Genomic DNA, 15,125 nt, shown 5'->3' on the forward strand with positions numbered 1-15,125 from the left:
TATCTGACAAGAGGTTAACATCCAAAATATATAAAGAATCCACATGCCTCAACACCCAAAAAACAAATAACCTTATTTAAAAATGGGTGGAAGATATGAAGAGACAATTCTCCAAAGAAGAAATTTAGATGGCCAACAGACACATGAGAAGATGCTCCACATCACTAATTGCAGGGAAATTCAAATTAAAACCACAAAGAGATATCACCTCACACCAGTTAGGATGATCAGCATTGAAAAGACTAAGAACAACAAATGCTGGCGAGGATGTGGAGAAAGGGTATCCCTCCTATGCTGCTGGTGGGAGCGTAAGCTGGTTCAACCATTATGGAAAGCAATATGGAGTTTCCCCAAAAAACTAAAAATAGAAATACCATTTGACCCGGGAATCCCACTACTTGGAATTTACCCAAAGAATACAAGTTCTCATATTCAAAAAGACATATGCACCCCTATGTTTATCACAGCACTTTTTACAATAGCCAAGATATGGAAGCAACCTAAGTGTCCATCAGTAGATGAATGGATAAAGAAGAGGTGGTACATATACACGACGGAATACTATTCAGCCATAAGAAAGAAAGAAATCCTGCCATTTCCACAACATGGATGGACCTGGAAGATATTATGCTCAGTGAAATAAGCCAGCCAGAGAAAGACAAGTGCCAAATGATTTCCCTCACTTGCAGAGTATAATGAGGCAAAACTCAAGGAACAAAGCAGCAGCAGACTCACAGACTCCAAGAAGGGACTGGCAGTTACCAAGGCGGAGGGGTATAGGAGGGTGGGTGGGGACGGAGGGAGAAAGGGATTGAGAAGTATTATATTTCATACACATAGTGTGGGGGGTCACAGGGAAGACAGTGTAGCACAGATAGGGCTAATAGTGAATCTATGGCATCATACCACACTGATGGACAGTGACTGCAATGGGGTAAGGGTGGGGACTTGATAATGTGGGTGGATGTAGTAACCACATTGTTTTTTCATGTGAAACCTTCATAACAGTGTATATCAATAATATCTTAATAAAAAAAGAATAATGCAAATAATCACAGAAGAATAGAAAGGAAAAATAATATTGTAGACTCAAGTAGAAAAAAGGTGAGAGAATAACTCCTAAATTCTTGGCACGTTTGACTTCCTGATCCAAACATTCATGGGTCCAACTTTTTTGGGGTAATATTGTAAAATAACAGGTGTGTTCTAGTGTAATCTGCAGTTTTGTTTAAACTAGTTGACTGCAAGAACAGTAATAATTAATAACCTGATAAATTGAATTTATTGCAATAAATATCTTAAAGTTTGTATACATTTTTATTTGAAACTATATATATGTATAAAATAAATGTGTGTGTATATATATATATATATATATATACACCTGTGATAATTATGAGAAATATATTTTAGTCATACATAATAAAATTGGGCATATCTATGAATCCATAATTATAATAATAACTAATATTTATTGAAAACTTAGTAAGAATCAAACTCTGCTCTTAATACATTTAATGTTTTAACATATTTATTTATATTAAGACATTTAATTCCCCACTAACTCTATGAGGTAGATCTTATTATTATTATTATTATTACTATATTCCAGATGAGGGAATTGTAGTAACCAAGTCAACCAGCTAGAAATAGGCAGAACTTGCTTTTGGACTCCAAAAGTCACATTGCAGAGCCCATATTCCAAACCACAATTTGTTGTGCTTGGATTTCTGGATTTATGCACTGGATTAAAATTATTTCTTACATTGTTTAATTCTTATGCATTTTTCAAAAATGTTGAGTGTTTAATTACTCCTGAGTGACTTTTTATCATTTGCCAAACATAATTATAGGTTTGTCAAAATTTTTTTATAATTCCATGTATATCACATTTATATATACATTGGTGCTATATAATTAGGTGTGTATAGATTCAGGATTGGTATGCCTTCTTAGAAAATAGTAACAATTAAAGTGATTCATATTTCATCTGATTTATTTTTTCACCATGTATCTTTTTTTTGTTATCATTAATCTACAATTACATGAAGAACTTTATGTTTACTAGGCTCCCCCCTTCACGAAGTAACCCCCACAAACCCCATTACAGTCACTGTCCATCAGCGTAGTAAGATGCTATAGAATCACTACTTGTCTTCTCTGTGTTGCACAGCCTTCCCAATGCCCCCCCCCCAACATTAAACACACTAATCGTAATGTCTCCTTTCTTTTTCCCCGCCCTGATCTCTCCCTTCCCACCCATCCTCCCCAGTCCCTTTCCCTTTGGTAACCGTTAGTCCATTCTTGGGTTCTGTGATTCTGCTGCTGTTTTGTTCCTTCAGTTTTTCTTTGTTCTTATACTCCACATATGAGTAAAATCTTTTGATACTTGTCTTTCTCCACCTGGCTTATTTCACTGAGTATAATGCCCTCTAGCTCCATTCATGTTGTTGCAAATGGTAGGATCTGTTTACTTCTTATGGCCTAATAATATTCCATTGTGTATATGTACCACCTCTTCTTTAACCATTCATCTAATGATGGACACTTAGGTTGCTTCCATTTCTTGGCTATTGTAAATAGTGCTGCGATAAACATAGGGGTGCATATGTCTTTTTCAAACTGGGCTGCTGCATTCTTAGGGTAAATTCCTAGAAGTGGAATTCCTGGGTCAAATGGTGTTTCTATTTTGAGCTTTTTGAGGAACTTCCATACTGCTTTCCACAATGGCTGAACTAATTTACATTCCCACCAGCAATGTAGGAGGGTTCCCTTTCTCCACAACCTCACCAACATTTGTTGTTGTTTGTCTTTTGGATGGTCACTATCCTTACTGGTGTGAGGTGATATCTCATTGTGGTTTTAATTTGCATTTCTCTGATGACTAGCGACGTGGAGCATCTTTTCATGTGTCTGTTGGCCATCTGAATTTCTTCTTTGGAAAACTGTTCAGCTCCAATGCCCATTTTTTAATTGGATTATTTGCTTTTTGTTTGTTGAGGTGCATGAGCTCTTTATATATTTTGGATATCAACCCTTGAATCCCACTCAAAATAAAACTTTTGAATTTGTCTTCATTTTCACTAAATACTTTAAATAGTTATTTCAATGAGGATCTAGGGAGATATAAAGTCAGTGTTTGAGAATATTTCATTTTTGTTCTTGAGTAACAATTGTGGTGAATGTAGTCATCAAGATTGGGAGTCATTTATCCTTAGTGACATGTGTTTGCCTATTAATTTTTGCTGTATGCTGTCAATTTAACATTTATACATTTTAGACTATATATGTATACATCATAGTTCAATTGGATCTAACAAGATAGCATAGACTGGATGGATGGTTTAAAAAACCAACATTGGGTTCTCAGTCTGGGAAGTCCAATATCAAGTGCCAGCAAAGACCGTGTCTTGTGAGAGTCTACATCCTTATTTGCAGATGACCATTTTCTCCTTGTATCCTCATGTGGCAGAGAACAGAGGAAAGCTTTCTGATGGTTTCTTCTTATAAGGGCACTAAGCCTATTCTGTGGGCTCCACCCTCATGATTTAATTACCTCCCAAAGGCCTTACCAATTTAATATCACCACTGGGTGTTAGAGTTTCAACAAATGAATTTTGGGGGAACACAAGTATGCAGATCATAATTACATAGTCCAGGACTATAAAACTATATAAATACCTATATAACACATATGTATTTGTATGTATACATACATGTAAATATATAAAAATTATAATAAAAATACATACAAATACACATAAGTATACAAAATACACTTTTTCTGGAATATGCACTTTCTCCATAATATCTGTGTGTTCATTTCTCTTTATACCACTTTTGATTTGTAATTTCTCCTGAAAGTGAAGATTCAAATCTTCAATCAATTCTAGAATTTCTTAGTAATTCTGGTTGGAATATTAGTATTCCATTTATTCTTTCATTTTAACTCTTTAAGAATGACTTTGGAAATTCTTGTATTATTCCCTGTCTCTTGAATTCTTCTTCATAATATAAATATGTTTATCTCTTTGTGACACATACTGGATCATTCTTCATATCTCTTTTCCATATCACTTATTTGATCTTTATTGTGTCTCATATACTTCTTATCTTATTCATTAGATGTTTTATTTTAACATCCTTCTTTTTTTTCACTGTGAGAAGTCCTATTTGGATCTTTTTATGTTTGCCTTTTTCTTATATCAAATATCCTCTTCTTTTGTTATGTCATTCATTTTTTTCTCTTTAACTATTTTAAACGTAACTGTTTTAAATTTACCTTTCATATTATTCTATTATACTATGTTTTGGGGGCACTGATTATGTCACTTGTGCTATTAACAGATACTCCTTCACAGTTGTTTTCATGCATTTTTTAGTTCTCTTTGTGTGTAGAATGACCTATTTTATGTGAGCCCTACATGTCCTAAAACTGTGAAAGTGTTTCCATATTATATCAGCTGGCAGTCAGATTTTTGATAGCTTAGATTCTTTTTATATAACTTTATAGCATGGATTTCATGTAATGCAAATATTTTCAATTATTTTCTGAAATTTGTTTTCTTTGGGTGGACAAGCATTGTTTTGTTTGTTTTTATGTTTTTGTTTTATATATTTTTTGTCTTAACTCAAAATACATTATAAATGTTAAGGTTCCTTGTTGCCTCTGAAAGCTACAGGGTGGGATTTATTTTGTTCTAAGCTCTTAAGATAGATAAGACGTCTAATGCTGCTGACTCCGGCCTCCATGCCTAATGTCCAAATACCTCCCAGCATGTAGGCCTCTGACCTGAACCTAGTTTAGGATAACAAAGCATCAGGCTTTCTTTACCATTCTTGTTTTAATTTTTTTCTGAGTTTCTGCATACTGTTTCCTTTTTTCTTTAGAATACTACCAATTAATTAAAAAATATGTTCCACATATTTCATTCAGAATATCTAAAGCTTAGAAAGGGATAAAAGTCGCCCATCTTCTTCAGTTTAATCCATCATTTGCCCCAAGGCTGTTTCACGTAGTTTCCTTGAAATTATTATTGACTTTAATATATTTTTAATTAACCACTGAATTTTCTAAGTAAGTCTGAAATGTCAAGAATTGTTTCTGTAGAATTTTCCAAAAAGTCAATAAAGTCCTCTATTATTAATGATAATAATTTATTTTCCTTTCTTACAGTAATGCTTCCCATTTCTTATATTACCCTATTGGTTTCAATTCAAAGAAGAATCTGAGTTAAAAAATCATGATTACAACAGACATCTTTGACTTTTCCTTGGCATCAGAGAGAATTTCAATATTTTGTTAATAATCCATAATGATGTATCTTTGAATTAGATGCTTTTTTATTACAGTAAAGAATGTCTTTCATCATGTATTTCTCTAAGAATTTGTTTTTCCCTTTTTTGATATTTCTATTTTTTAAATCCATTTTTCACAATGATTGCCATAACTCAGTGGTGTTCTTTACCCTTTAGCTATTAATATGTTATAATATATAAATATATTTTCCATTATCAATCAGTGTATTTGTGGAATGAATTCCACTAACCACTATGATCCATTTACTAGTATTTAAATTAACATTTAACATCCCTATTATTCTAATTGGCCATACATATGTGTATACATGTATACATTTATATATATTAATATGTGCAAATACATGTGTGTGTGATATATGCATACACGTATGCATATGCACATATATTTTTTAGGATTGATGAGTTTATACATACAAACTCTGGAAAAGTTGAAATAATTTAAAGAAGGTACGTCCACTACCAGTGAAATTATCTTGTTATGAGCAACAGAAACTGACTTTTTAAGTATTAAATATTTCACCATAAAAGTACTTAATAAAGATCTTTGGGAAGTTAGTTCACTAACGTCTGGGAGAATTATAGATATGGTTTTGATTGAGAAGCCAAGATCAATTTTCAAAATTGTGCAACAGACTTGTTTCAGGTAGGAATTATCTGCTACCACCTGAAAATACTGGGTCCTTCTATCTTTCACCACCATCTCCACTTGAAATCTGGACAGTAGATCTTGACACTAGCCTCTTTTTCTCTAAAGTCTCCAAGACACTCTCTTTCTGTAACAGAAACAGCAACCAGAGGGCTTTCATCCTTTGCTAGAAACAACTCCTAGTTCAAGTCCCCTGGAAAGATATGATTGGTGGAGCCTATTTTTTGTGTATGAACCCTTCATCAAAAAAGGATGGAAAAATGTTTCTGAATTTTTCTTTAGGTTGGTATAAGGCATGCTTTATCTTCCTTTAAGATTCATAAAGTACAGAAAGAGCTCAGTTACTAGGAAACTAAGAAAAACACATTCCTTTGTTTTTTAAAGAAATTTCCTAAGAAGTTATTTGGTCCAGTGGAGTGATTACCATGTCTATCTTCATCATTCTTTCCATGAAGAACAATTCCTCCTCAATTCAGTGACAGACAAACAATGTATGCCAGGAAGATCCTAGAAGTTATATCCATAGTTGCAGGTAGTGCTATAGGGATGGACATCTTGCCCAATGTTGTGATATTAGACTCCAGTAATTATCTAACAGGTGTGTTCAGGATGAAGCCCTTCCATCACTGAGCCTGATGCTAGAAAGACCCGGTCTCTAGAGAAGGTAAGGGTCCAGGCCATGGAAACAAGCAGGAAAGAATGGAGACAAGAGGCAGAAAGAGAGTGTCGGAGGCCCAAGGCTGTGGTTATATTCACAGTCACATACAACTATACTGGTTCCATGTGAGGCCAAAAAAAAAAAAATCTGTGTTGTTATTAGGTTTTTTTTTTTCTTTTTTCTGTTTGACTCCTTGTAGGACTCAGGACTAAATTCCCCTTTTTTATTGTCTCCCAGGTTTATTGTTCAATAGTTTTTAAGTCTTTTTAAATTGATTTTGAAAATATATGACATTTTCCACAACACTGAAACTTTCAAATGTATGGCTATTGAGTTTCAAATAAATCTTATACTTTACTATTTAGATCAATTTTGAGTTAACTTTTTAAAATGGTGTGTGTTAAGCTTTTTTTCTAATTTCTGACTAGATATATCCAATTATTGAAACACCATTTTTTCTAAAAAGTCTATCCTTTCCTTCAATGAATTGTGTTGCACCTACATTGAAAATAATGAGCACATATGTATGGGTTTATAGCAAGGTTTTCTATTCTTTTCTAATGACCTATATATCCGTCTTTATCTCCATACCACAAATTCCTGATTATCTCAGGGTTATGGTGAACCTTGAAATCTAACCACCAGTTTTTGATTGATATATAAAATATACTTCTTTAAATTTATTGAAATGTTTTTTCCTCTATCATTATTTTTATCCTTTATAGTTTTCTTAGACATTTTTTCCAGCTTCTTAAATTAAATTATTTTAATATATTTTTTGCTGATTTTAAATAGTTGAAATATCACATCTGTGTGTTTCCTCAGTCTACTTTTTATCTTCTTAAAAGATATGGTATGTTCTTGTCTTACTTAGCTATTTATCAAATAGCAATAATCTCTGTATATTTCCTTGATGTATGCTTGTTGTCATAAATGTATAGATATCTTGTCAATTTTTAATTTTTAATTTTGTTACATCTAACATTGCAGAATTAAATTTGCTGTTATTTGGCACATGGTTTTGAATGAGCCATTTTCATTAATATCTTTATATGGAATTTTATGTTATTTCCTGAAAATACTAGTCAAAACTATACATATATAAAAAAATCAAATTACCCCATAAAAATGTTAACCTTTGCCTACCCTGATATCAGAATATGATCTATAATGGTCAAAGAAAAACCAACATTTGCAGTTTAGAAAAAGGGTATTAAGAGTGTCTACACCAGCCCATAAAACAGAAAGGCAAGTGCTCTGTAATAGCTCATCAATTTTAAATATAGAACTACATCTTCAGAGGTTAAAAACAACTGTCTTGAATACATCACATGGCTTGTGCAATTTCAAATGTGCCCAAAGACTCTAATATACAGTTATAAATCAGTCAGAGAGAAGACATCTGAGTTTTGGTTTGTGGAAGAGATTTATGACTTTTCTGCTTTGTAAGGAGAACATACTGTCATCAAAAAGTACATTTTTGCATATGACTGATGAATATCCATGCATGCCTACAGCAAGGGAAATTTAATTAGAAAAGATTCTAATTTTAATTAAAGAACAAAGTTGTTTGCTTTTGATTAGAACCTCCTTTCATAAATTCTCATATCTTTTCTCTAGAAACTGTATCTAAATAACTTTAATAAAATTCAGGAACGTCCACCTGTAGGACAGGAAAAAGGACACCTATGGAGACAAAGCCTAGGCCTTAACGAGAAGAGCCAAACAAAGAACAATTGCCTGTAAGATTTGTTACAGACTAATCTCACATTCATTTCAGCTTCCTTGCTTTTACCCATACTCACATTGGGTTTTGACTTCTCTTTTAAAATACATGCTCAGATCAGTATTATCCAAATGTGTGAATGGCTCTTAATTTTCTACCTCAAGAATGTAAATGTGGACAATCTCTCTTTAAGTCCTTTCATATGCCACAGCAGAGTCCGGTGTTTTGCCTAGGCACTTTTGGATTTTTAGCACCTAACCAATTCTTGATTCCATCTTTCAGTGTAAGAATGATTACTATTCTCTTATGCATAACGTCTTTCATTGTTTTTGCCTGGGGGCAGGAGATCGACTTGATTGGATTTTGAAGGAATTTTCTAGCATGATGGAATTGTTCTAGATCTTGTGAATGGCTGTCACATGGATATATCCAGTGATGAAACTCATCAAACCCTTTACTTATGAAACATTTTATGTCAATTAGATCTCAAATTATAAAAGCAATAGGGGGCATCAAGTTGAAGTCAACAAATGTAGACTCTACTTTTGAGGAGGTTTCTTTTTGGTGAGAGCAGATAAGCAGTAATTAATGAGGTATATGAAGTCACAAGAGATTGTTTTATTATGATATTTTGAAGATAGAAGAAATAACAGCAATTTTGTGTGCTGCTGAAAGTTATCAATAGAGTAATAAATAATGAAGATGCAGAGAAACATGCAAAAATGCAGTAATAGTGCTCATGGGTAAGCAAGAGTGCATGGGATCCATGGCCTCAAACAGGGAAAGAGGTCACATATCTAAGATAATGAGAGAGCACAGGTGCAGAAAGGTAAATTGTTGTGTCGACGGGAATTTGCTGAAGTCATTTCCTGATTTTTCTCTATTTTATCATTCCTGTAGATTCAGATAGATATCAGATATCATTTTTGTCCTAGAAAAGATAGGACAGACCAAAGATGTATTTCCAAGGTAACACTGGCTGGATTTAGTACAGGATGAAAAAAAATTTTCAGTGGTGATCCTAACTTAGTATTTTTTATGGATGCTATGTTTTACCTATTTGTTGATGGTACTACAGAGGTAAATCAGAGACTCCTACAACAGTAGTGACTTTCTTTGAAATGTTTCTCTGAGTATTCATTCTAACTAAAATTAAGATCATTAGAAGAATATTTTTCACGGAATTTTTTTCAACTTTTTGTGGAATATTAATAGCAACTGGGAGTAGTTTTATAGTAAGAAATTGGGTTATAATATATAAAAGTTTTATGGCCCGGTAAAAGTTATTGGACAAGAGATTTTAAATTCTCTAATATAGGACAAAAAGCATTGTTTTTCCCTAGGGATACTTTACCTATTCTAAATCTAGCTGAGATGTTACTTTTTCTTTCCAGGTATCATTTCTGTCACTCTGTCTCCACCCAGCATTATAATCTCCATCATCAGTATCCCACTATTACTTGAGGCATATTTCTACCATAATACTCATCATACTGTATTATAGTTCTTTCCTCATATTATTGTATTATTAAGCAGTTTATGGAAAAATGACCACTTCTAGTACATTTGTGTATCTAGAATATGTAAAACAAGAACATGACCTAAAAGAAGCAATAAAAGTTTACTGCAATGAGTTGAATCCCTGTCCTCTGCTACAAATAACTCCATTTTAGAATAACTAATGGATATAAATGTATTTTCTTTCAAAAGTGTTTTTCCCCCCAAAATATTGATTCAGCAGTAGAACTGACAAAAACAACAAAAGCAAAGATCTTTTAGTACCCAAAATGCCAGTATATCTTGGTATTTTCCAGTGTGCCCCAAACCCAGGAAAAGATTTCCTACATGTTAACCTTACCATGACTGAAACTCTCATTTTCTAGAGAAAGATATTCATAACTCAGACATTAATAAGATACCTTAGTGCTAAAAACGTATACAATATTGTAACACTAGATAAAACTTCAGAATGTCATAAGACATCAAGGACTAAAACCTTTTTTACACTTTCAAATATAATTTCATGGGCCTGAGGAGGCCAGCTGCATTCCATTTCAGGTGGCATTAAACAAATAATAGTATTTATTCAAAACACTGTATGCCCTACAAAAACTGCCATATATCCAGAGTTTTCTTTGCAAGAGCTCCTTTTTTTTTCCTCTCTAAATTATCTGAAATTCTTACAAATAGATTTCAACTGAGTTAAACTGGATATGAGTTTGGAAAGGGGTCACCATAATGATAATGGTGGTTTAGGGCTACACTATACTTCAGATAATAGAAATAACAATGTAAATGAGTGTGTTGTGTCTATGAGAAGATCAATATTATTATTGTTAGAGGTGCATGTAAATGTTGAGTTTAAGTTGAGCGTGAATTATACTAATCATGACAAAACTGCAAAAAATAAAAATAATAATAATTATAATAAGATACTCTCATAGAAAGCCTTAAATATGACCTTTTAAGTGTTGGACATTAGTGAACAGGTCATTCCTGTGGATTAATAGTTTGGAGTGCATTGACACCTAATAAAGGTGCCAAATTTCTAGTTCCTTCAAAATTATCCTCTCATTTTAACTCATAAGTAATCTCAGTACCCCTGTTTAAACAATTTTATTGAGTAGCAAACTCAAAGATGTTGGCTTAATATAGAGAATACTGTTTTTAAGGTAAAGTTAGATTGTAGCTATGATCTTCTTTAGGGGTAAATGTATTTTTAAAATGAGTCCTAAACATAACTGATCCCTAACAAATTTCTCACTTGTAATCTATTTAAATGGACTGTTGTATGTGTGTGTGGCAACTCCAGTTAAAAAACAAAGTAAAACAAAACAAATAACTCTGAGTCTCAAGCTTTCATTATCCACAGTAGAAATTAGTCTCATTTTTTGTGAAATAAGCAGCTGTTGCCATGGTGAGAATTTCACAGAGATAAAAGTTGCTCTTATGCATAATATTTCAGAATCCTTAATACAGTATCTATGTGACCAGGATGCATGAACATTCTCAAAGGATTTCCTAGCAGCATAAATACATTCTGTGCTTTGAGTAACTATACAGTATTCAACAAGTGATCAGTATTCAAAAGGTATCTATTAAAATTTTATCATAAGTATGATACTATTGCAAGCTCCTTTGGATGGATACAAAGTAAAATACCTCTACAAGGAACATACATTCCAGTTGAAGAGAAGACAACACATTAAAATTTGAACTGAGAATTAATGAAAATATGACACATGATTCAAATGAGGTCACAAAAATATGATGTATTTAAGAAGTGATAAAGATACTAGGGTTGAATGCCAAGGGAAAAGAAATCTCTTAGAACAGGTGAGATTTTTTTTTTAGTTTTTAGTAATAGATGATATTTGAATCAGTTTTTAAAGAACAGGTAAGATTCGGAAGAGCTAAATGACAAAAAGCTTATGTTATTTTTTGAGAATAAATGCAGGGGATCCTAGGAGTCTGGGGTCTGCAAATTACAAACACCAGAACTTTTACAAGGAGCAAAAAAATAGTGACCCAAATAACAGAACTTTGGAACAAGGTTGAGACTAACGTTCAAGGCCAAGGAGAAGTCCTATTGTTAAAACTTGGGTATGACCTGTGAGCAAAAATAAGAAACACTATTAAAATTACATGGCTATTGTGTATTACTTTGAAATTCTCATTCAATCGTTTTGTGATTCAATAACTAACTGTCCTGCCAAAGGCAGTAAAAGAAACTTCTATAAAAAATCTTTTCGCAGGGACTCAGTCCTTTAACACATATTTTTTGTCTGGTCACTGTCAAAACACAGCCTCAAACTGTGACAGAGAGTCAACTGGGGCTTGTGGTCCTCCAGATTTGGTAACAATCTCTTTACTCTTCTACTAGCATGCACTCTAGAAAAGGCTGGTGAGGTTATAACACTGTGGCAATTAGCCCTCTTCTGTACATTTCTCTGGATGAGTCATGTTCATTATTTGACAGAATCTCAATTTCTTTACTTCATCTCTCTCTTCTCTCCGTCAGAAAAACATAAAACTTTGATCACAATTACTATTAAGGGGACCAAAGACAGGCTGCCTGAAGATGTGCCACTTTGGTATACTACTTAGAATTAAAACCATGAGAGAAATAACAGAGGCGGGAGGGATTCTCTGACCTCCCTCTGTCCCCCTCGCTGTTAAACCAGGAAATAAATCTTTCATGGGAAAGCTGTTCTCCCTGCACCTGGAGGTAGAGACAATCTTAGCCAGAGACAAGGAGTTCAAGGCCAAAGGAGCCTACATATACAAACCTTACTACTTTTTAATGATTTACTTCCCTAGCCCAAATGCGGTTTAGAATTCCTTACTAACTGAATCTTCCAAGTCTGTTTTCTTTGTCCCATCAATTGGTCACAGATTTGTTTCTTTATCTAAAATGTATAAAAGCTGCATGCCTTGGTCATTTTGGGAGTCTCAATTTTATTGGGCCTCAGTACATACATAATAAAACTTTGGATTTTGTCTCCTGTTAATTTGTTTCACATCAATTTGATTCTTAGACCAATGAGAAGAACCTTAACAGGTAGAAGAAAATTCTTCCTCCCCAATATTACCACCTATTCACTCTTTACAATTCTGAAATTTCATTTATTTGTGTCAAAATGACTCCTTAATTATCCAACTCAATGCACATTTTTCAGTTCTAGGATCTTAGTGTACATCTCAGAAGCATTTAGCATATTGCTGATCAATGCCCTCTGTTCTGAAAATCTCCTCTTTTGGCTTTCCACTGCAACATATGTTGCTGGTTCTCAAACCAGTAGAGCATTCACTTTTATGTATTTTAGGGTTTTACTTCTTCATCTCAGCCATTAACATTTGGAATGTGAATTTTCTCCTCAAATTCTGAGATGTACACTCTTCCCTGGACAGTCTCCTCTGGTGAAATTATTTTAACTACGTATGCATGCTGATGACTCAAAACTTCCCTTATCCTATTACTTACCTGCTAGAAACCTTGACTTGTATGTTCCACCTATATCTGAACTTCAGGAGCCTGTCCTAAATCTTACTCTTAGCTTGTATTTTGGTTGATATAAACACCATCCATTTACCTAAGTAAAAAGCCTGACAGACAAATTTGACTCATCCTTTGATTGAGCCTTCAAATATACTAAATGACCTACTTTTACAATTTGCTTCTAAACATTTTGCTAATCCGTACTGCACAGCAGTATGTTGTAAATGTTTAACAACTGGTTCTCTGGACAAGTAATAAAGTTTGATTTTTGGCATATGCCAATTGTCTTTTTGTAGATAAACATCTACTGTGGCAGATTTCAAGCCATCAGTGTTGTAGCTGTGTGACACATAGTTGGGAAGAGATGCATAGTCTTTAAACTCTCATGAGCCAGCTTCAGCACACTACTGATTTACTTCCTCATTTTGACAACCATTTACCTAATAGTTATCTAATATGCTACTTTATATACTATTTCAACAACTTCCTAACAGGTATCACTGCTTCTACTCTTTTCCCCTTATAACTTATCTTTTACCCTGCTTCTGCAGAGCTGTTAATGCATGGATTTGATCCTTTCACTTCATTGTCTAAATCACACCAATGGCTGCCCACCAGTATATTCACATAACCCAGAAAAAGGGAAATGATTTTCTTTCATGACTTGTTCTGTGTCCTCCCTTAAGGTCCATCCTTACTATTACCTATCTTACACTTTTGTGGTTCCCCATATACATCATGCAATTTTTCCCTTTTATTCAAGCTACCACTCTTCTTGGAATGAGCTTCCCATTCTATCTATCTTCATGTATTCAATTTGCCTGACTACTACATATTTAAATATTTAAGATTTATTAAATTATTTTAATCTCAAGAATGTCTCCACTGATCTTCTGCACACTCTCTCCCTTTACCCATCTTCCCAGTAGACTAATTTCCCCGCTTTCTTGCTTGCCTAATAGCTATTTGTCATTGCTTTATCATTGCTTGGCATATTCATGGTAAATAACTGCTTAAATATTTACCACACTGCACCATATTCTATGTTCTCAAAGAAAAAAACCTGCTATAGTCTTGCTTCTATGATCAAGGTAAAACAAAGTACCAAATATATAGTAGGAAAGCAATTAATGCCAATTAATGTTGAATAAACAATGAATTACTACTATATGGGAAAAAAGTGTTCAGCTTGTAGAGGAGGTGGTACTGGTAACTTTCCATAAATTTTTCCATATTTGGAAGAATTAAACATCATACAGATCTTATAAATTTTATTTTGCATATCAGTATGCATTTAAAAGTTATGAGTCATAACACCAGAAAAAAAGGGAGATAGAGGTTTTGGAGTTCTTGCAGATGTACTTAAAAATAACTATAGTTAACAAACTCAAGAAAGAAAACTTGTATTAAAATGTAGATTTTCATAAAAATTTAGAATATGTGAAAATACCAAAAACTACAGGTATGAACAATTCAATAACCAAACTGCAGTTTGGGCACAGCTAAACAGATATATAGTGAGCTGGAAATAGGTGATTACACTGTATCCAGAAAGAAGTACGGGGCCCAAAACAGATGGAAATTTAGAGAAAATTATATATGACAAATTTTGAACACAGAAAGGAGTTTTAAATATAAGTACTTGTAGTCCTAGAAAAAGAGATAAAATTGGGAGGGTGCAAAATTCAAGGAGCTATTGATAGAAATTCTCAAAATATATTAAAAAATTGAAGATTAAAAAATCTTTATACATCTGAAGCAGTATAATTAAAAC

General features: G+C 33.3%; 1 long non-coding RNA gene across 1 annotated transcript; it reads left to right on the top strand.

The window, feature by feature from the left end:
* Positions 1–6,564: 6,564 nt before the first annotated feature.
* Positions 6,565–9,991, top strand: LOC130683655 (uncharacterized). The gene is made up of 2 exons (XR_008997546.1): positions 6,565–6,632; positions 9,747–9,991. It is a non-coding gene; the product is annotated as an uncharacterized LOC130683655 (long non-coding RNA).
* The last annotated feature ends 5,134 nt before the right edge of the window (positions 9,992–15,125 follow it).

Source organism: Manis pentadactyla, chromosome 4 (assembly GCF_030020395.1).
Source record: "Manis pentadactyla isolate mManPen7 chromosome 4, mManPen7.hap1, whole genome shotgun sequence".
In the NCBI taxonomy this organism is placed as follows: Eukaryota; Metazoa; Chordata; class Mammalia; order Pholidota; family Manidae; genus Manis; species Manis pentadactyla.